The sequence below is a fragment of the Heteronotia binoei genome, chromosome 21 (genome assembly GCF_032191835.1).
Source record: "Heteronotia binoei isolate CCM8104 ecotype False Entrance Well chromosome 21, APGP_CSIRO_Hbin_v1, whole genome shotgun sequence".
Taxonomy (NCBI): Eukaryota; Metazoa; Chordata; class Lepidosauria; order Squamata; family Gekkonidae; genus Heteronotia; species Heteronotia binoei.
The window spans coordinates 123,895,319-123,917,913 of NC_083243.1; the positions used below are offsets into that span (position 1 = coordinate 123,895,319).

At 42.4% G+C, this 22,595-nt stretch overlaps 1 protein-coding gene across 1 annotated transcript in view; it reads left to right on the forward strand.

Moving 5' to 3' along the window:
* GAS2 (growth arrest specific 2) overlaps positions 1 to 22,595 on the forward strand; it is a 242,727-nt gene that overhangs the window by 114,705 nt on the left and 105,427 nt on the right. The window lies entirely within an intron of this gene.

Genomic DNA, 22,595 nt, shown 5'->3' on the forward strand with positions numbered 1-22,595 from the left:
AAATCTATTTTTATATACATGTCATGTTAAACCATTGTTAAGCCTAGTTGTGGTTGATGAGCCATATAATCAGATCATGGTTTGATGCAGGGCTTTTTTTGAGCAGGAACACACAGGAACGCAGTTCTGGCTGGCTTGATGTCAGGGGGTGTGACCTGATATGCAAATGAGGCCCTGATGGGCTTTTCCTACAAAAAAGCCCTATGTGAAACAGTGGTGATGTCACGCGGTGTGGCCTAATATGCAAATGAATTCCTGCTGAGCTATTTCTACAAAGAAAGCCCTGGTTTGATGGATAACTAGTGGAGTGACTTGCATTTGGACGATCCCATTGGCCAGAATGGTTTTAACAATGGTTTCATATAATGTCTGGAGTGAACTCTTGTTTTGAAGCACATAAGAATAAAGGACTTGTTTGAACAGACATCAAGATAAAATGGCTTGATTCTTCTTTGACATAATTTTGACTGCTCTCAGGATTAGTCCTACGCCTATAGAAATTCATAGTTCCTAGGCACAGAATGCAACTGTCCATTATGAAGGTGATAGCTATTACCCATGTTGTCTCTGGTTCACAGAGTGCATGAAATAATTTCCAAAATGAAGGCCATGGGATTTTTGAAACTTCTGGAATACTTGGTTTTTGAGAAGTTTAAATATAGCAGTTCTTCCATAAATCCATTTGGTACTGATGATAGTTTTAGATGGTTTTGCTTGCAGAGAACTTGAAATAATTGCTGCTTTTTCATATTTACCAACTAAAGATAGCCAGGTGTTGACATTTGCAATAAACTAAATTTGGACTGTAATTTAATACAAATGACTGAGTGAACCAATGATTAAGCAGCAGAACAAACATTACTGCAGCTGGTTCGCTGGTTTGGAATCTGCAGTAAGAGTAGTTCAACTGAAATAGAGTTGCTATTACAAGCTTTAGAAAATTATTGCAAGATATTGTTCCTTTGGATGACAGTCAAGGCTGATTTGTTCTTAAATCACAGAGCTTTACCTTTTAAAAAAAGTTGGCTTATATTAGGATTGCCAGGTCCAACTCAAGAAATATCTGGGGACTTTGGGAGTGGAGCAAGGAGATTTTGGGGGTGGAGCTGGTGTGACAAGGGTGTGACAAGCACAACTCTGAAGGGAACTCTGGCCATCACATTTAAAGGGGCCGCACGCCTTTTAAATGATTTCTCTCCATTTGGAAATAATGAAGGATAGCGGCACCTTCTTTGGGGGCTCATAGAATTGGACTCCCTGGTCCAATCTTTTTGAAACTTGGGGAGTGTTTGGAGGAGAGACACTGGATGCTATGCTGAAAACTTGGTGCCTCTACCTCAAAAAACAGATTCCCCCCCAGAGCCCCAAATAGCCATGGATCAATTTTCCATTATACCCTATGGGAATCAGTCTCCATAAGGTACAATGAAGTGGCCAGCAGACATTCCCCCCCCCCCCAATTACTTACTTTGTGAAACTGCTTAAGCAAACCCGTCCATAGATGAATCATGAACACAAATTCAAATTCTTCCATTTTCTGCAAAAGATTTTGAACTTGTCTAGTATCACCCTTTTCAGTGTCATCATCATAGATGTAACTGAGTGCTTCAACAATGTGTGCATAACTTTCACTGATGGCTGTCGTAGCTCTGGAATGGATCTCCCATCTTGTGTCAGATGAATGTTGCAAAACTTTTGACTCTGGTGGCAAGAAGTTTTTCAGCACTGCCCACCATCTTATAGAGGCAGAGAAAAAGCAATGAAGTTCACTGCATCCAGGCAAGAGTCAACTGCAGCTCTTCCAACCAGATTTAGGGAATGTCCAGCACAGGGAATAAATTTTGCAAACGTATTCTTTTCTAGAATTTTCTGTTGAATGCCATTATACTTTCCAGCCATGTTTGCTGCATTCATATGATTGACCCCTGCATTTACTGAAATCAATTTCAAGTTCTTCAAAGAAGTTCAGTATCAGTTCAGCTATTCCTTGATTCTTCAGTCAATAAATGCCAAAAATTGTTCAACTGATATTCCATCAAGAGGAGAAACATATCTAACAATTACAGTGAGTTGATCAACATTGAAAACATCAGGTGTTGAATCGACTGATACCCTGCTTCTTTGATATCTATCACTATTTCTTCAAGAACTTTTTAAATTATTAGCTGGATAACTTCTTCACATATCGTCTTGGATAGGTATGATGGATGGCCAGATCCCTTATTTCCATACTGGTTTATGTGGGCACGTAAGAAGGGATCAAATCAACTCCAGCAAACTGAGAAAGTTTTCATTTTTTGGAGACCTGATGGTTTCATCATCTCCTCTAAAAGCCAATCCATGTTCTGCCAACAGACAAATCACGGCCATTACTTGTTGAAGTACATGCCTCTAGTATTCCTGTTCTGCTTTGATTTGCTCATCAAGCTTTGTTGTAAGCATCTGACCACATTTTCTTGTTAAGTAGGTCAACATAGAGTCCATATGACTTCTTGAAGTTTCATGGATCTTAATAATTTGAGGATGAGGACTTCCGGAGTTGGAACATGGCGAGTTGAGATGCTTCTCACAAAGAGGAGCGGACCAGAGCCTCTGTTCTGGGTAGAGAAGGTGACCTCAACGCCTGCTGCCTACTTTTCTCAGTGAGGGAAAAGGCGAAGACGTGCTTGGGAAAATTCTGAGGGGATTTACTTTGGCTTATGAGGAGTCCCAGTGGGGTTCCTTATGGGCTTTGAAGGGTCCCTGGAGAAGAATTGCATTCCAATATCTACAGAGGACATCCGTGGTCATTAATTTGACTTAAATTCATCATGTTTCAAGCTTTCTTTGGACTATTCTAATATCTAAACTTTTGCTACTGACAAGAACGGTGTTAACAAGGATATATTGGGCTGCAAGGTAAGAAGATCTTTATCATTCCGGGACGAAAATCTATTCTATCCAAGACAAAGACTAAGATTTGGACTTACATTATTCTAAAGTTGCAAAGAAGAGAAGGGGGAAATTTCGGGACTTTTGGCATTTAAGAAGCAAAGTTAAAAGACGAAAAACAACTATTGTTTGGCATACTTGCAGTTTCTGTAAAAAAAAACCATCGTCACTGAGCTGGAAGATGTTACAGGAAGTGGCGTCATACAAGCATTGTGAGATCTCTCAACCATCGTGGTAAGAAAAGCAGAAAGGAGCCATTAGAATAAGGGAATTTTTAAACCTCCTGGCCTTCACTAGGATTTGAAAACCATAGACAAATTGCGGCGGCCATTAAAGGAAGGTCAAAAAATTTAAATACTTAAGAAAAGAGAATAAGACTGAAAATTAGTGGAGCCGGCAGATATTAAGGTTACAAAGTGAAACATATTGAATTATAATATTAGAACTGATTTTGATGGCTTTTTGGTGAAAAAGGAAAACACTTCCAAAGGAGCTTGAAAATTGCGGACGCCATTTTGTGTACTTTTAAAATTTTTAAAAATCATATCTTCAGTTAGGAAGCCCTGAGAACGGCGATTTTGGGCTTATTGGAAAGGGCATCTGCTAATCTATAAGACCCTTTGGTTCAATTTGATTTTGGTGAGATCAGCTTAAGAGCCTATTTTGGGAGTGGAGAAATAGCAATGTCTGATCATAAGCAGGCACCAAAACTGACATGCGCAAGAACTGGTTCACTTAAGGAAGGTATAATGCCTAAAATACAAGCTCAATTGGATGCTATGGAGGCAAGACTGGTTAAAGCGATGAAAGATCTAATAATGGACAATAAGAAGCAATTAAAAAAAAGAAATTGAAACAAGTGCAAAAATGGTGAATACAGAAATTAAAAAAGAATTGAGGATCTAAGAAAGGACTCACAAGAAACATTAAATAAGGTTCATGTGGTTGAGAATAAGGTGAAGGATCAAGATTCCATGATCAATAAATTGCAGGAGAAAGTAGTTCTGCAAGACTGCAAGTTAATGGAAAACCAGATACATCTAAGAGGAGTACCTGAGAATGAAGGAGATGATTTAAAGACATATATAATAAACACTATGCTGAGTTTTTGGAAATAGAACCTGATGAATCTAGTTATCTTTATGACTACATATACAGGGTCAGTTCATCGTTTGCCAAGAAAAATAAATTACCAAGAGACGTGGTAGTAAAATTTATTTCAAGAGACATGGTGGGAAAGATCTTAAGAAAACAATTTGAAAAAACATTGGAAATTGATGGAAGCAGAGTAAGAATTATGAAAGAGTTGCCAAGAAAGGTTATAAATGACAGAAGATTGTATAAAAAATTAACTGACAGGCTTCAGGAGAATGAAGTGCGATACAGATGGATATTGCCTGAAGGTCTGAGTTTTGAATATGGAGGGAAGAGGATTACAATTACAAATGTGCAGGAAATGAGGAGATTTTTTGAAGAAAACGAGGGATTTGGGGATACAGAACAAAGAAGAGTCGTTATGGATTACAAATTAATATATTGGAATGTAAATGGACTAAATTCACCGCAAAAAAGAAAGGCTACATTTCATTGGACCAAGAAACAAAAATGTAATATAATTTGTTTACAAGAAGTACATATTAAACAATTGGATTACAAATTTTTATGGAATAAACAATTGGGTAAAGAATGAAATTTCTTCATCGCTCAATGTGGTCCATAAAGCTACATCATTCTTGACAATGAAATCAGTAGAAGAGCAAACACTCACTTCTGTACATTTGGTGGGGGAAACTAAAGCATCTGTAGATCTACTGATACTTGGAGTTACTGACAAATGTTTCTGGGTGGCACTGGTACTTGGATTTACAGATGAAGGTTCTGGGTGCCACTGGTACTGGGAGTTACTGACAAATGTTCCTAGGTGCCACTGGTACTAAGTGTTACTGACAAATGTTCCTGGGTGCCATGTAATGCATCTGAATCTTCTGCATCTGCAGTTGAATTTGTTTGTTTCGGGTATACAAAGCCAAATGATGTGATTGGCTTTAAATGTTTGACTATATCTTTTTGTTCTTTTTGACATTTTCTTTTACTTGCACCGCTTTCATATCGTCTACTCATTGTTAGGATTAAAAAGCTAGAGCAGTAATATCAATTGTCTGGATTCGATTCTGGAAAGAGAGAGGGTTGGTGTTTAACACCTCATCAGCACTTAAGTGGGTAATATTAAGGCAAATTATGGTATGGAAGCTCTAATGTATGGAAAGTTCTAAAGTATGTAATAATAAAGCTAACTAAAAAATAACCCATAAATAAATATAATTATATATGAGTGTGTGTGAATATATATTTTTATATATTTAATTTTAATATGTTTGTAAATTGCTAATGTTTTAAAACTGTTGTTAGCCGCCCTCAGCCTGTCAGGGGAGGGTGGGATATAAATCTGATAGATAGATAGATAGATAGATGGATAGATAGATAGATAGATAGATAGATAGATAGATAGATAGATAGATAGATAGATGGATGGATGGATAGATAAAATATATATACACACTCAATATATGTAAGTACAACGCTCGCGTCTTTGTTTTCTGATATTGTTGGAATTCATAGCTTATCTAAGCGGAGGTCCTGTTAGATTCACGTCACGTGAACAGCGTGTTTTCACCCACTGATAGAATGTACCATACTCACAACTTTCCAATACACATACATAACTCATTGTACGGTATTGTAATCAGGGTGATCTACTTGAATTTTTCAGATATAACGAATTTGTGTAGACCACAGACAAATCCAAGTGCATATAAAAATGCTGCGTGGACATGCACACACGCATACAGAACAGAACACACACACAAATAGAGGGAGAGAGAGGAAGATAGAGGAGAGAGGCACACACACACGTGTTTGAGAAAGCCACTCTAAAACTGTTGCTGTCTATGGCACATAACCAGAAGTGCTCACATGCACATGTGCTCACAAGCACACATACTCTCCCTTACCCTCTGTATCCCCCTACCACCAAATGATATCACCGCTCGCACTAGGCAAGAGGAAAACATCACGCATAGCGGACTGCATTTATGAATTGAATGCTGCTAGCCGCTAAAATTGAGATTTTCACCAATACAACAATATTTTTAATGTTTTATATTGTGTAAAATTTTATGCTGAATCGTTCAATGTCTTTTCTGATATTGAATTACAAGCTTTTCTTGCTAAAAACTTGTTTTCACCATTTGCTATCGTTATGCATATGGAGCAGCTTTTAAATTCATTATATCTTCCGGGTGCTCCGGGCCCCAAGGATCACCAGTGTTGAATGTGCTGGTCTGGTGATTTAGGTGCAAGAGAGTTTGGCTATTTGGCTGCTGTACCGACCGCACTCTGCACCAGCCAATGCCTTTCTGGCCCTTGTGGAGGCCATAGCAGGTTGGGCATTAGAGCACCCGAGACTTCTGGTCCTGGGTGACTTCAATGTCCATGCCGATGACGTGGGCTCCACATTGGCGTCAGACCTAATGTCATCCATGGTGGCACTGGGACTCTCTCAATATGTAACAACTCCCACCCATCAGGCTGGGCACATTCTGGATTTGATTTTTGCAGCAGAAATGGCAATAGACTGTATTACTGCTGATGCAGTGCCATGATTGGACCACTATGCCCTGAAGGCCCGTTTGAACATCCCGCTCCAACCTTGTCTGGGCGGTGGGTGTATTTTAGCCTGCCCACGGAGCCAAATGGACCCTATGCGGTTCCAGATAGCTCTTCGGGATCCTTGGTCCCCTGGCAATTCTCTAGATGAGCTAGTGGAGACCTGGAACAACAGGCTCGCTATAGCCATCAATGAGATCGCTCCCAGGTGCCCTCTGTACCCTCATACAAAGCTGGCACCTTGGTATATACCAGGACTACAGCAGATGAAACGGAGGCTCAGATGGCTAGAGAGGCAGTGGCGGCGACCCCGTGACAAAGTGACAAGAACAGCTTATAGGTCATATATGAAAACCTATGAGGTGGCAGTCAGGGCCACTAAGAAAATATATCTTACGACCATGATTACATCCGTGAACTCGCACCCAGCACAATTATTTAGGACAATTTGGTCTTTAACTACCCTACCACAGGGTATTCCAAATGCTAGGGAATTAGATATAGGCTGTAAGGCATTTGCAAGCTTTTTCACAGATAAAGTCCTGTCACTCCATCGTGACCTCCTTGCCACCTTGGAAACAGTAAGTGAACTCGAGACTCCGTGCACATCCTCTAGTCAAGTTTTGGATTCTTTCACTCCACTCAGCCTGGATGTTGACAGAATTCTCTCCAGTGTGCGCCCAACCACCTGTAGGTCGGACCCATGCCCCTCCTGGCTAATAAAAGCTGGCCAAGAGGAGCTACAGGTTCCCCTAAGGGAAACTGTCAACAGGTCCCTTCTGGAAGGAACCTTTCCCCAGCCTCCCCCCAGGCTGTGGTTCGCCCTCTTCTTAAAAAGTCATCTTTAGACCCGGCTGAATTGGCAAATTACAGGCCAGTGTCTAACTTGCCGTTTTTAGACAAGATTATTGAAAGGGCTGTGGCGGTGCAGCTTCAGAGTTTTCTAGAGGATGCTTCTGTGCTCAACCCACATCAATCCAGTTTTCATCCGGGTCATGGGATGGAGATGGTTTTGGTTGCCCTCACAGATGAACTCCAGAGGTACCTGGATAGAGGTGGCTTAGCAGTGCTGATGTTGCTAGACCTGTTGGCGGCGTTCAACACGATTGACCATGAGCTACTGACCTGTTGCCTCACCAATGCTGGGATTCAGGGGTTGGCTTTGAAGTGGCTTTCCTCCTTTCTCCAGGGTCGGGGACAGAGGGTGGCACTAGGAGATGAACTGTCCTGACAACACCCACTTATCTGTGGTGTGCCACAGGGAGGGGTTCTTTCTCCAATGTTATTCAACATCTACATACGCCCCCTCACCCAGATTGCCCAGAGGTATAGGCTGGGTCATTACCAGTACGCTGATGACACCCAGCTCTATCTGTTGATGGGTGGCCAGTCCAACTCCACCTTGGAAGATCTGTCCGCAGCATTGCAAGGGGTGGCTCAGGCTGAGTGGACTGAAATTAAATCCAATGAAGATGGAGGTCCTATATCTGAGCCATCGTGGCTCGGGACTGCAGGTCCGCTTACTGACCGATGGAGCGCAGCTCATGCTTGCGCCCAAGGTTAAAAGCTTAGGGGTGCTCTTGGATTCCTCTTTAACAATGGAGGCCCAAATAGTTGCCACTGCCAAGTCAGCTTTTTACCATCTGCAGATGGCAAGGCAGTTGGTCCCCTTTCTCGAACACGACGACTTGGCAACAGTGATGCATGCTACGGTCACCTCGAGACTGGATTACTGTAATGCCCTCTACATGGGGCTGCCCTTGTCCCAAATCTGGTGACTCCAGCTAGTGCAGAATGCTGCAGCCAGGCTGTTAATGGGAGTTCCTCAACGGGAGCACATTCAGGCTGTGCTGAAAGCGTTGCACTGGCTACCGATAATGTACCGGATTCGTTTCAAGGTGCTGGTTATTACCTTTAAAGCCCTATATGGCCAGGGTCCTGCATACCTTAGGGACCACCTATCCCTGCATATGCCCCCAGCGAGCACTTCGGTCCAGGTCTCAAAACCTGTTGACAGTCCTCAGCATCAGAAAAACGAGGCTCAAATCAACAAGAGCCAGGGTCTTTTCTGTTGCTGCCCCTAGCTGGTGGAATGAGCTGTCGGAAGAGATCAGGGCCCTGCGAGAGCTTTCACAGTTCTGCAGGGCCTGCAAAACGGCACTCTTCCACCATGCATTTTTATAATGATAACATCTGCAGCAGCAGGATTGGCCCATAGAAACATCACCGATGGTCTACCTCTTTATGATATTGCGATCCTAGGAGCTCTTAGAATGGCTAACCACCATTCAGATCGCTGTCTGAAACCTTGATACCGGTATAAGTAGATGTTTTTAGAAATTGTTTTATGTTTTTATTGTTGTTTTATTTTATTTGGTCACACAATGTAACTGTGTGACCTCAAATTTGTGAGCTGCCCTGAGCCTGTCTCGGCAGGAAGGGCGGGATATAAATCAAATAAATAAATAAATGTTTAAGTAGATCAACCTGATTTTAGGTTACTAATATGTGAAAAACCTTATGCTGAATTGATGGAGATATATTTTAATGCATTTCAGCATGATTTTTAAAATTTTTGGAAGGAAGATGGGCCCTCCCTGGCCAACAGGGCCCTGTGCTTAAGCACTCCTAAGCACAATGGTAAATCCGTCACTGGAGCCCACCACCTCCTGAGGAAACCAATTCCACTGAGGAACTGCTCTGTCAGGAAGTTCTTCTGATTTAATTTCAACCCATTGGTTCTGGTCCTACCTTCTGGGGCAACAGAAAACTATTCCACACCATCCTCTATATGACAGTACATGAAGATGGTGATCATATCACCTCTCAGCCACCTCCTCTCCAGATTAAACATGCCCAATTCCTTTAATCTTTCTTCATATGACTAGGTCTCCAGACCCCTCACCATCTTCATCGCCCTTCTCTGGACCTGTTCCAGCTTGTCTATATCCTTGTCTATATTCTTCTTAAAATGTAGGGCCCAAAACAGAACACAACTCCAGGTGAGGTCTTAACAGAGCAGAGTAAAGCGATACCATCACTTCATGTGATCTGGACACTATACTTCTGTTAATACAGCCCAACATTGCATTTGCTGTTTTAAATGACTTAAATATAACAGACAAAAACTTGTCTGTTTTAACTCTGGGAAGGTGGCATTTTCATGGTCAAACTAGGGGTGTTTTCACACTGACCTTAATCGGCAGCGACGTCCCTCTTCACCGCGCAGGATCTGCGTGGATTTCGCACCAATTGCTACGGAGCACCCGGAAGAGCCGCAAAGTCCCGCGGCTTTTGCGGTGCAAATGGAAACTGGGTTTTGGCGGTTTCCATTTGCGCCGCAAAAGCCGCGGGACTTTGTGGCTCTTCCGGGTGCTCCGCAGCAATTGGTGCGAAATCCGCGCAGATCCTGCGCGGTGAAAAGGGACGTCGCTGCCGATTAAGGTCAGTGCGAAAATGCCCATTATGTTACATCTGACACAAGTTGGGTCCTTCTTTTTCCTGAGCCAAACTGGGGCATGGAGTGCTTGTGAACATTCATTTGCTGATACTGCACATATCTTTAAAACAGATCAGGGGATCCTGACCCAGCTCATGGCAGTTTGGCCCTCAGTTGGGGAAATGAAGGGGGGGTAGTTAAATTGCCTTTTTTTTAAAAAAAATGCCACAGTGCTCATCTGTGTTACCTCCAGGCATTACTGCCTTTTCTTTCTTTTTTTTTGTAGCTCAGTTACACATGTGGGAAAATGAATGTGGTCTAACCCTCAGTCTCTAGGGAACAGCCCAGTAGTTCTCATATCTTGGAATTTATACTCACCATTAGGCATAGGTTTATAGAAATAGTTCTGAAAATGGGAAATATTCCCCTAACTTTATCTAGCTGTTTCATCCTGAGAACCAAAGGAAAGAGTAAGAGTGACAGTATTTGTATTTTGGAACAGCTCTTCAGCAGGAAGCAGTGATTTCAGCAGAGTCACCATCTTGATAATATAATTTTCTCCCCCCTCCACACTTCTGTCAGATCTCTTTTACTACAAGATCTAGGACAACCTTTTGCCTCAAGATTGTATTTCAGCTGAAGATGAAAAGAATCAATTGTATGGTTAGGATTGGAATTGAGATAAAACTAAAAAGAGCTGTTGTGATGGGAGACAAGTCTGTTTGTGTAGTGCAGTAAATGAACCCACTGTACATCTCATCAAGAGGTCTCTGTTTTCAGCTGCTAAAAGGTTTTTTAAACTGTGCAGCTCTTATCCTGGTGGCAACTGATCTATTGGTGTTCAGTTTTGGCATTCTGTTCCTTACTATCCCTGTTCTGTCCTTTCCTTCAGCTATTTCTCATCATTTAATAATTACATAATAGTAATAATAGTTGATCTGTTTATAATAACAGACAGCATAGGGAAACATCTCAAATGAAAGTGGACTGTATTCATGCCGATACACGACTATTGTTTTGACAATCTGAAATCCTCTTTCTGATCTAGTGAGGAGGAAGCAAATTATTTTGTGGAAGAACAGAAATGTTGCAAAATTAAGCACCCAAAAAAGCTGCACTATAAAAATCCAGAGTAATCTAAGATGGAGGCAGAAGAAATTGACACTTTATCATGATGATATCAGAATATGTCTTGTTGCATCACATGTGCCTGCTGTGCTATAGTCTCCTGAACTGCTAACCGCCTCCCCACTGTGCTGCCAGTTCCTAATAGATTTGCACTATATATATAAAAAAAAAAATACCGACAGCACTGGCCCTTTCCTGAGTTTCTGTCTGTCTTTCTACAAGACAAGTTGCTGCAGATGACAGTATGGTAATCTAACTGTAAAAGTAGGGGTAAGCAACAAGAAGGAAGCATTGGGTTGGATCCTGTTGAACAGATCTGTGAGTGCAAGGGAGACACTTTTCACTGAATTGCTGCCCTCCTGGGCTACTCCCTGTGGAAGCCCTCCAACTCCCTTGACTTGCTGTCTCCTGGGAGTCCTCAGCCCCCAGGAGAAACATTTTGGTACATTTTTGGCTGCAGGGGAAGGGAGCAGCTAGAAAGTTGCACTATGACCTGCAGTAAATTTTGATGGATTCCAAGCCAATGTGTTGTTTTTGCTGCTGTCTAGAGCATGAATTCCCTCCACAGTAACCATGATTAATTTACATCTCAGTAAGAGCTAACAGGGGTTCACAGTGTTTCCCCCTATGTAAATTTTGATGGATTCCAAGCCAATGTGTTGTTCTTGCTACTGTCTGGAGCATGAATTCCTTCCACAGTAACCAGATGAACTTACATTTCAGTAAGAGCTAACAGGGGTTCCCACTGTTTTCCCCTGTGTTTGTGATTCTGTTGTTGTGGCAAAAAGGAGGCAGCAGAAGCTAGAAGAGCCCTGACCTACTGAGTGAAAGGCAGCAGCTCCTCCACATTCATGCTGTGGTGCGGCAGGGAAGGGAAGAACAAGGATCCAAGAAGGGAGGACTGAAGCTGGGCTTAGCCAATGTGGGGAGAGCCCAAGGATAAAAATGGAGCTGTGAGGGGTGAAGAGGAGGAAGACAGAGGGGGAAAGAGGGTGAGGTGGCTTGGAGAGTCCAAGAAAGCACAGGCAAGGGGAGGGACTAGAAACTAAGAGCTGTGGCCCTGGACAGGACAAGGGGACTGGACCTGGTCAGACCTAGGTGAATCAACCCACAGTAGAGTTGCAGCTCAGCCGTGGCTGAAATCAGAAAGGTAAAGGAAACAAAGCTTGTGTGGAAACTTGTTCGGAAGTGTTTAATGGCAATGAAGGAAAAGTTAACAAGCACTACTGAGGGCTGGTCAGTCTCTGTCCATTATGGAAAACACTTATGGGTCCTGTTTAGAGGCACAGTTGCTGCCGGATTTAAAGTGGCTGATCAGACAGCAACATCTGCCTCCCAGTATTAACTCGTGGTAGCCGCCCCCTCCATCCTTCTCAGAACCAGTTTATTTTGTTACCTGCTCCTTTCTAGTGTTTTTTGAGTTCTCCGGTTTCACCTCATAGTTTTCTCCGTCTGAATAGTTCTGCTGCGATATTAACCAACTTCTGGATGTCTGAAGGCTGTCCCAGAGTAAAAGGAGCCTCAGACATCCGGTTTACAGTCGCCATTTCTTTTACTACTTAGCAATGTGCGCATAACAACATAACCACATAATGTTTTAACCGATGCACATGCGCATATGCACATAATCATGGAGAAAAAAGAACTGCATGGTGCCATCATGTGGACGGCAGAAAACAGTTTCACCGCGGAATGATTTGAATTGCAGTATGGCAGTCTGATCGATAATATCTGGAACAAAGATATTCGAACAGAACCAGGTCAGTTTAACCTGGACTCAACACACTGTGTGAACAGGGCCATGATGTCCCACTGCCCCCTAGTGGGGCTAAAGTTATGTTGTGATAGGTTTAGAAGTGGCAATAGCTGTGGAACAAGTGGTTGCATGTAGCCATCCACTGCATGACTATAATAGGGGACTGGGTGAATGCAAAATAACTGATGTGGAATCCAACAGCATGTAGCTCAAATTACACACGGAGGTGAAAGATTCATTTACTTATTTTAAACATTTTGTCCTCCAAAAATTAGCATCCAAACTATGTAACAACTAGGGATGACTATGAACTGGCTCATGAACATAAGCTCATAATGGATTTGTGGTTTGCAAACTGATGAGCTGCCACAAAATTTCATGAATTTTAAGACAGTTATGGTGATTTGTAAAGAGTAGAATGCAGGGGCTTAAATAGCTCCAAGGCACTTAAATTCCTCCTTTGTGCTCTTCACAAATAACAGATGAGTGGCATGGAGCAGAAAGCAGAGGTTTAAATGGCTCCAACAATTTAACCCATGCTTTCTGCTCCCTGCTGCTGAGCTGTTTTAAGTGGGAAGCAGAAAGCAAGAGTTCTGAACAATTTAACCCCCTGCTTTCTGATCCCCATAAAAAGCATCAGGTAGCAGAAAGCAGGGGTCACAAACCGCTATGGACCAGTTTAGTTTGTTAACCAACATCCCAATTTGTATCAGTTTATGATTTGGTTCGTGGTTCTGCTATTTTTGCAGTTCATATCCATCCCTAGTAACAACAAGGATAAAATAATACAACAGTAGCAAGTTCAATAGCAAACTTAATTAAAAGAGTTTAAACTGATGACATTCAAGGATTCCCAAACTTCCCCTTAAATAATGGATGCTTGCCTGAAAGTCAAAATATATCTTTTTACTAAGGATTTTAATTAAGTAGTTTTATCTTTTAAGCTATTCTATAGTCTGTTTCTGGCCTGAGACCTCTTAAGGATATCCTTATGTCCCTGCCTTTTTGAATGGCTAGCTTTGTTTTCTGATTTTACCAACTTGAATCCTACAAGGACTTGTGGAAGGGCACCTCATTTTACTCCCTGTAACACTCCTCCTCTTTCTCTCTTCCTGACAGTCTCCATATCCTTTCCCCATTATGTGTTTCTTTTTCTCTTTCCATCCACCCATTAACCTACTTTTTACCTACCCTTACAGTTTTCAGCTTTAATTATTATTTATTTCTTCATGTATACCCTACCTCTCCCTTCCACACACCTGCCTGTATTGCCACCATGACATCAGTTATGCAGCAATGTGGGGGAGGATGGCATTGGCATCTCCTTCCTTCACATCCCACCACTCACTTTGCCACAGCTCCTGCTCCTGAACAACCTGCTTGCCCCTCTGCCCAACCATCCGGCCTTCTCCCTCCCACTTGGTTTTTCTCTGGTGTTAAGTCTGCTTCCATTTCTGTCATAGTCAGAATGAATAACTGTCATTCATCTGTTCATAACCTTGAGAATAAACTATTTCAATAGGCTGCTTTGGGGATTGTAATTGACAACTCTTTATTAAAATTCAGCTGCTGCTGTTCCACTTTCTGCTGTGTTCTTCCATGTTACATTTCATGCTTCATCCCCTCTCTGTCTATCAAGCCATATTTATCCCAGTATTTGCAAACCTGTTTAAACCCAGTCTTTCCTAGGCTGCCCAAGTCTTATCTGTTATGCGGAGATCTACTGCCAGTTAAACTTCCTTTGACCTGCCTTTTAGTATTCTTGTCTTCTGCCTCATTATATCTCATAATCACATGGCGCATGAACTTTCTTGTTATGGTAATAACATGGAATATTACTGACTTTGGAGTCACATGCAGTGTTGTTCCCAATAATCACTTATCCCTGATATGTTTGTTCCAGTATATCATTTGAAAAGCAGTGGATTGTGGTATAACTGACCATTCTTTGTCATGGTGTAGAGATTTTGCATATAACAGTAATGTATGTGCATTTCTGTGCAAAAAGTAAGCTCTTCTTAATCTGGAGTTAGTCTAAAATACCACTTTAGTAGTTTTTCAAGTGGCATGGTTGTAGGAACCACTCTGATGCAATGATTGTATCTGGTACAGGATATCGTAATGCCAGTTCTGGGCTCCATCCACTGACGCCATATGCCACTGTTCCAATCAATATGGGTGTTGTATACACAGCTCTGCAGAGACTTCTGAGTCCTGCTGCTTTCCCCCTCCATATAATCAGGTTCCTTTCCCATGGAACAGAAGATGGTTCAGGAAAAGGGACATTTACACAGCATTCCTGAGTTTGAGATTTAACGCACACAACCACAACCACAAACCCTGTATAGCATTTGGGGTCGGTGCAGCTCTGTAATACATCTCTGTTCTGAATGTGGAATAGCCATTGAAGACACATATATCAGTCTTTTTATAATCAGGGCTTTTTTCTAGAAAAAGTCCAACAGGAACTCATTTGTATATTAGGCCACACCATCTGACATCACCATTGTTTCACACAGGGCTTTTTTGCAGAAAAAAACTCAGCAAGAACTCATTTGCATATTAGGCCACACATCCCCGACACCAAGCCAGCCAAAACTGTGTTCCTGTGCATTCCTGCTAAAAAAAAAGCCCTGTGTATAATTATCTCCTTGCTTTGCTATGTATATTTTTGGGAGGGGAGGTGATATGGTGGTGCATCTTCTCAGAAGTATAGTCCCATCTTTTATTTATTTATTTATATCTTCAATTTCTTCCCCATAAGTGGGCTCAGGGCAGGTAACAAGAAGTAGCATAAAACAAAGTCATCATCAAACATTTAAAAATGGAAAATTAAAGTATCAATTAAAATATCAGTTAAAATGATCAATTAAAATGATCAAGATGGCAACATAAACTATTATCCAAAATAAGACTCCACAGCTGGAAAAGGCAGATCAGATGAAATCACTTCTGCATAATATTAATAGTCCTGTGGGCAGAGAGCAGGGCTGTTTTGAGCAGGGAAGATCCCCTGCTGGAGACTGGCAAGCCTATCAGTAGATGTTGATCAGTGAAGTGCAAGGCTCTCTGGGGGATATATGGGGAGCAGGGCTGGCACTTTCACTAGGCAAACTAGGCACTTGCCTAGGGTGCTGACCCTTCAGGGGCCACAAATTGGGCGCCCCCACCTTTTTGTTTTAAAAAAAATTCTTCCCCTCCCCACCTTGATCACTGTTGTCTTCCTCCACTGCCTTGCCGCCACTTCTTCCTGCCTCCTTTCCCGCCCTTCCAGCCCCAAGCACCACTGCTTCTCTCCACCTCCTTTCCTTTCCTGTCCTCTTAGCCCCGATCACCGTTGCTTCTCCCCGCCTCCCTTTCTTTCCCACCCTCCCAGCCCCAGTCATCGCTGCTTCTCTTCACCCTTGCCCCTCCCTCCCAGCCCCGATCGCTGCCACTTCTCCCTACCTCCTTTCCTTTCCCACCCTTCCAGCCCCAATTGCTGCTGCTTCTCTTCACCTCTTCCCCTCCCTCCCAGCCCCGATCACCACTGCTTCTCCTGGCCTCCTTCCCCTCCCTCCCAGCCCTGATTGCCACCACTTCTCCCTGCCTCCTTTCCTTTCCCACCCTCTCAGCACTGATCACTACCGCTTCTTCTCGCCTCTTCCCCTGCCTCCCAGTCCCGATCGCTGCCGCTTCTCCTCGCCTCTGCTGCCTGCCTCTCCCCCCCGCTGCTACCCTTTCCCACGAGTAGCCCCATGTCTGCCACCTACTCATGAGTAGCCCCATGCCTGCAGCCTACTCTTGGGGCTACTCGTGATTGGGCGGCAGGCATGGGGCTACTCATGATTAGGCAGCAGGTCCAATGCCTGTGGTGGAGCTATGCTTCCTAGGGCGCAAGAAGGGCTAGGGCCAGCCCTGATGGGGTGTGACAGTCCCTTAGATATGCTGGTCCCAGGCTGCTCTGGGCTTTAAAGGTCAGTACTAATTCCTTGAACTGTATCTGCTACTCAATTGGTAGTACTTTTACTACCGCTAAAAACTTCAGTCTACATATGCAGCAAAATAACATGGTAGAATGTTGAGATGATGAAACAGAAAGTGATGCTTTGGTCTGCAAATGAGTTGCCATTTTTGAATACTTCCCTGCTCTAAAAGCTCCACACAAGCAGAAAACTACCAAGAAAAGGGTTGGGCCATAACTTTTCACTGATGTGCTGATCTCCCCACCACCACCATTTTCAAGGTTCTTTTTTTTCTCAGCAAAAATACTATCTCCTAGCTGTAGTATATTCTGCCATCTCAATCACCTCTCATTCTGCTGGTATGACCAGTTAAGAGATAATGCTTTTATAGCTTTCACACATCTCTCGCAGTAATGGAAGAGACATTTCAGTCACTCATGCTTCCTGGTTTTGCACTTCTGCCATCATGTTCCAGCTTTGGGAGATGCATAATCTGTTTCTCCACTTGGAGCTCAAGTATGTTAAAGTCTTCTCTCAATTCCCTGGTCCTGCATGAAGCAGCTTTCTTTTTCTTGGTCTTTGGGGTTTCTTTGTTGGGAACTAATACAGCAATGACAGCATAATCTACCATCAAGGATACTAAACACTGTTTTTCATTTGGGAATTTTGTAGCAAAAGGTCACCTGGATTGTATTCCAGTAAATCAATCTGCCTGCAAAATATAAATGCCAAGATGAGACCTAGAATTAATGTCTTTTGCAATGGTGTTTGGTCTTTAACACAGCAAAAGTGGAGAAAAGAAATTTCAAACAATTACATTGTAAAAATATATATAACTAGAAAGCAAGACAGAGCAAGAGTGGGATGAGAAATTAACTAAATGTATTCCTATAGAGAGAAAGTTTCTTTAAAGAGTTATCAGGTAGGTTCCTTCTGAGTTCACACTAAACATTTGTTACAGAACTTGTTTTAGATGCTGGTGCAACTTAAATTATAATAAATAACAGTTATGATCATTAGAAACTGTTCTATTCACTTTGGTTAGGAGAAAAGATATGCTTTCCACCTACATGGGAGGGGGGAGCAAGTGAAGGACAAAAATTATGAAAGACTCTATTCAGTAGTACTGGGAAACATGTTGACACACAACATGCTTGAAATATTGGTGTTTGCAGTGCCTTATGAAAGACTTCTGTATCTTCATGACTACACAGTTCTAGTAACCTGGAGGTTGCTAAGGCAACTCAGCTTCTTCATGAATAGTAAGGCAAGGAAGTGTGAAAAAATCTGTAAATTGTTAGGGATACAGAAAAAGTTTTCTTCCTTTAGATTCTCTGATCTATTTGATAATGTTGGCCTAATTTTCTGTTTCCTTTATAGTTTTATTTTTCCTCTCACTTTGCACAATATCCTATCTTTGTTTCTTTGGAAGCAACTGGCCTGTAATGTTCCTTCTTTTTTGCTCTTCCATTTTCTATTTGAGCTCTGTATTTTTTTTCTATTTTGTTTTTTTAAAACAAACAAACAAACAAACAAAACTTTTCTGGAGATGGTTTTCAGCCTTGGTCTCTGATGGGTACTTTCTGTTCAAACAAAACTGAATTTAGGAGATGCAACACTGAAACAGTACCACAGTCTGTCAGTGGTCACTGCAGTAGAAAGTAGTGGCAAAAGTAGTTTTTCCTCTCCCTGTGTTCATTCTAATAGCAATATGAGATTTAAGAAGAAAAAGAGTTGGCTTTATATGTCACCCTTCACTACCCAAAGGAGTCTCAGAGAGACAATCACTTTCCCTTTCTGTCCCCACAACAGACAACCTGTGAGGTAGGTGGGACTGAGAGAGCTCTGAGAGAACTGTGACTGACCCAAGGTCACCCAGCTGGCTTTATGTGGAGGAGTGGGGAATCAAATCCACTTCTCCAGATTAGAGTTTGCTGAGTGAGATGGACAAATTAACAAGAACTTTAAGAGACTATGATTTAGAAGATTTTTTAAAGGGAGTGGAAAAAATTTAGACGTTATGTAGAAGATGAGTGGAAAGTAAAAGGACTTTGGACAATTTTTGATAATGATTAAACTTTAGAAGAAAGAAGAATATTAATTTTAGTTCTTAGTAATTAAGGGTACCTTTTAATGTTAGTATTTTGAGTAAATAGCACTGGCGGGGGTCAAGTAACGGGGGGAGGGGTGATTAGAAAGAAGCATATGGGATAGATGAAAAGAAGTTATTAACAGAAATTGTTACCATATGTTATCAATAAAATTGTTTGAACATTAGAGTCCGCTGCTCTTAACCACTATTATCAGAGCTGGCTTTATGTGGAGGAGTGGGGAATCAAATCCACTTCTCTAGATTAGAGTCTGCTGCTCTTAACCACTACACCACAGCTGGCTCTGGGAAAAGATGCAAACTTAAGATAGAACAAGTCATTGGGTGTACTAGGCTTGCCATTTTCCCACTGGGACAGGGGATCTCCTACAGTCAAAGGACCTGTCCCACTGCTGCTCAGCTGGGCAACAGAAGAAAAATGGGGGTGTCTCAGTGTGCTGCCATCACCTCTGGCATGACTGGAAGTGACATCAGAATGTTGCCAGCACCATAATAACATCACCACAAACACACCCACATGCCTCATGTGCCAGGTGCCAGCATTGTTTTGCAACCCTAAACTGTGTCTGGGATCACATTGCTTGAGGGTTTTATGATTTTTTTTAAAAAAAATCACAGTTTAATATCTTTTTATAGCATATCCAAGAATAAATAATTGTGTTAAGAATAGTAACAAAAATAGTCTATATGTGTGCATGTTATGTAACTGTTAAGTAATAGTTTGGAATTACCTGATGGTTTAACTCAAATTAATGGAGATTAGCCAAATGCTGTCAGAAAATGCTATCTGTTGTTTAGCAATACATCCCCCAACCGGGTCTACAAATCTCCATGTAACTTCTATACCAGAAACTGCTAGTAAAGAACTTCTCTTTAGTGGAAATTCTAGACTCGCTTCCCTAGTTGTTTCTTCGGTGGCTTATCCTAACTGACAGGAGCTCTTTTAGATAGACTCCTTTGCTTAATACATGGGGTTGCTGTCAAGTCAGGTCATTCTAAGAAACTGGTCCAAGTCTGTTGTAAGTTCTGTGCTGGAAAATACCTGGAGACTTTGGGGGTGGATCCAGGAGAGGGTGAGGCTTGAAGAGAGGCCTCAGCATGGTACAGTACCACAAAGTCCACCCTTCAAAGCAGACATTTTCTCCAGGGGAGCTGATCTCTGCCAGCTGGAGATCAGTTGTAAAAGCGGGAGATCTCCAGGCCGCAGCTGGAGGCTGACAGCCCTAAGTCTGCCTATTCAGAGATGAATCAGATACAAAACCAGGGGATCCTTTTTATCCAGGACATTTTCTTAAATTTGACTTGCACCTAAAGTGTATTTAAAAAGTCAAGGTTGGAAAAAATTCAAAGGTTAACTTGGGAATAGTGATCGTATAAAGAAGTTCTGCTAGCCAGCCATTTTTTAATGGGTACAATAAATGAACTGCTTCAGGCCTCCATTTTGAAGGGGCCTCAAAACACTTGATTCTTGTTATGCAGAAAATACTTAGGTTCCCAGTACTTTTAATCATCATGGCATGCTCAGTGGGACTTCAAACTCCCCCCCCCCCCTCATTTGAACTACAGTCGGTCGTATCATAAAATCTGAAATTCCTATCAGTTTTCAAAGAGATCTGTGCACAGTATAGGCAGCTATCCTTTGACAAATACAAGCCTATGCTCTCTTCAGCACAGGGAACTAGCTGTGTGCTCCTGTGAGGTAAACATAAGTGACAGTTGTTGTCTGTTGATTTATTACAAACATAAATAAAAAGGTGTTATTTATAATAATCTAAATAATATACACATGAGAGATATTTCTGCTTCATACATGGGCGTTCAAGATTAGGCCAGATATGCCAATGATTTTTGTTTGTTTGTTTTGTTATATTAGCACAATAATGTATATTTTAAATAAACTTTGATTTAGGTTTATATCAAAAGTGTTTCTGTACACATTGAAACCAGCATCAACAAAAAATGTTGGCCTATTTAATTTCTTTATCTAATTCTCAAGCCACATGTATGAGGACTAATGTATCACATTCTATGTACACAACAGTGGATTATCACACAACTTTATTCCATCATGGAGCTCCAGGCAGCATATGCAAGATTACCAGGAAGTCTACCATTCAAGCACTGAACAGAGTCCTACACACTCTGGTTCAGCAAGATGGATTGCATCGTATACTTTCTGACTAGTCCATAGGCCTGGATTCAATAGCAGTTATTATCATTACACTAACATTACTATGAGTTACTGTCAGACACTCAGTATCTCATTCCTTGCAGGGACTATCAGCCAAGAAGAATTTGACTGGCTTGAGCAGAGGTCATGGACAGGTGCAGAGTTCATAACACAGACAAAGCCAAGGCAGAAAGCAGAAAGGACTGGGCTGGACAAGGAAGAAAACTAACAAAGATGGGTAGCAGGGAAGTACAGCACTGAGAAACAACCTAGTATCACCCAGGAAGTCACTCAGGAGAGCACCTGCACCTGCTGGAATGGCCTTGGGTCAGTCATAGCTTTGGCAGAGGTTGTCCTTGAAAGGGCAGCTGCTGTGAGAGCCCTCTCAGCCCCACCCACCTCACAGGATGTCTGTTGTGGGGGAAGAAGATATAAGAGATTGTAAGCCGCTGATTCAGAGAGAATGGTGGGGTATAAATCTGCAATTCTTCTTATTCTTAATCACTCAGAAGGAATCTTCCAGATCTCCCAAATCCTAGACCAATAGTCCAGCCATTAGAACAGGGGTCCCCAACCCCCGGGCCAGGGACCAGTACCAGGCCACTGCCTGTTTGCAATGGGCCGTGCAGCCTTGCAGCCCCCCCCCCAGCTTTGCCCCCCCATGGCACCTCCTTCTCACCCCAGTTTCCACCATTTTAAGATCAGGGAGGGACCATGAAGCTCCTCCCAGGCCAGCCCCCCCACCCATCAGCCCCTTCCCTGGCCTTAAAATGGTGAAAATGGGAGGGGAGGAGGAGGCAGCGAGGCTGGGCAGGGGGGATGAAGGAGGGAGGAGGAAATGGGGAGGAGGACAACCGGGGGGGGGAGGATAGATCCAAATGGGCAGCCAGGTCTGAAGCAGTAGAACAAAGTAGGAGTCAAGTTGCACCTTTAAGAGGCGGCGAGGCTGCACGGAGTGGGGGGAAGGAGGGAGGAGGAAACGAGGGAGGAAAACGGGGGGAGGGAGGAGGTGCTGTGGAGAGGTGGGGGAAGGCCGAATTGGGTGCCCCCACACTGCTGGCTCTGGGGCTGGTACCTGGGGCCAAAAGGTTGGGAACCACTGCATTAGAATACACTGGCTTCTTTTCTATTGGTGATGTTGGTCTTCTGGTATACACATACCAAAAGGCAAGAATCAGTTAAAATCTCATATTACCAAGGAAAAGAAAATGGCAACTGGCCTTTTTGATGTGGTTCTTATTGTCCAAGAGACTGTAAATCCCAAATTATTTTATCTCTAGTGAAAAATATTCTTCTCTTTTAAAATCTATGTATCGATACGTTCGTTAACATATTGCTCTGTTGGTTCTGCACCTGTTGAACAGAACTCTCCCGAATATAGCTAGATGTTTGAATGGTAGGGCTTTTGCAATTTTAAATAATGCAAAATGCTAATAGAAGTCTGTATTTGG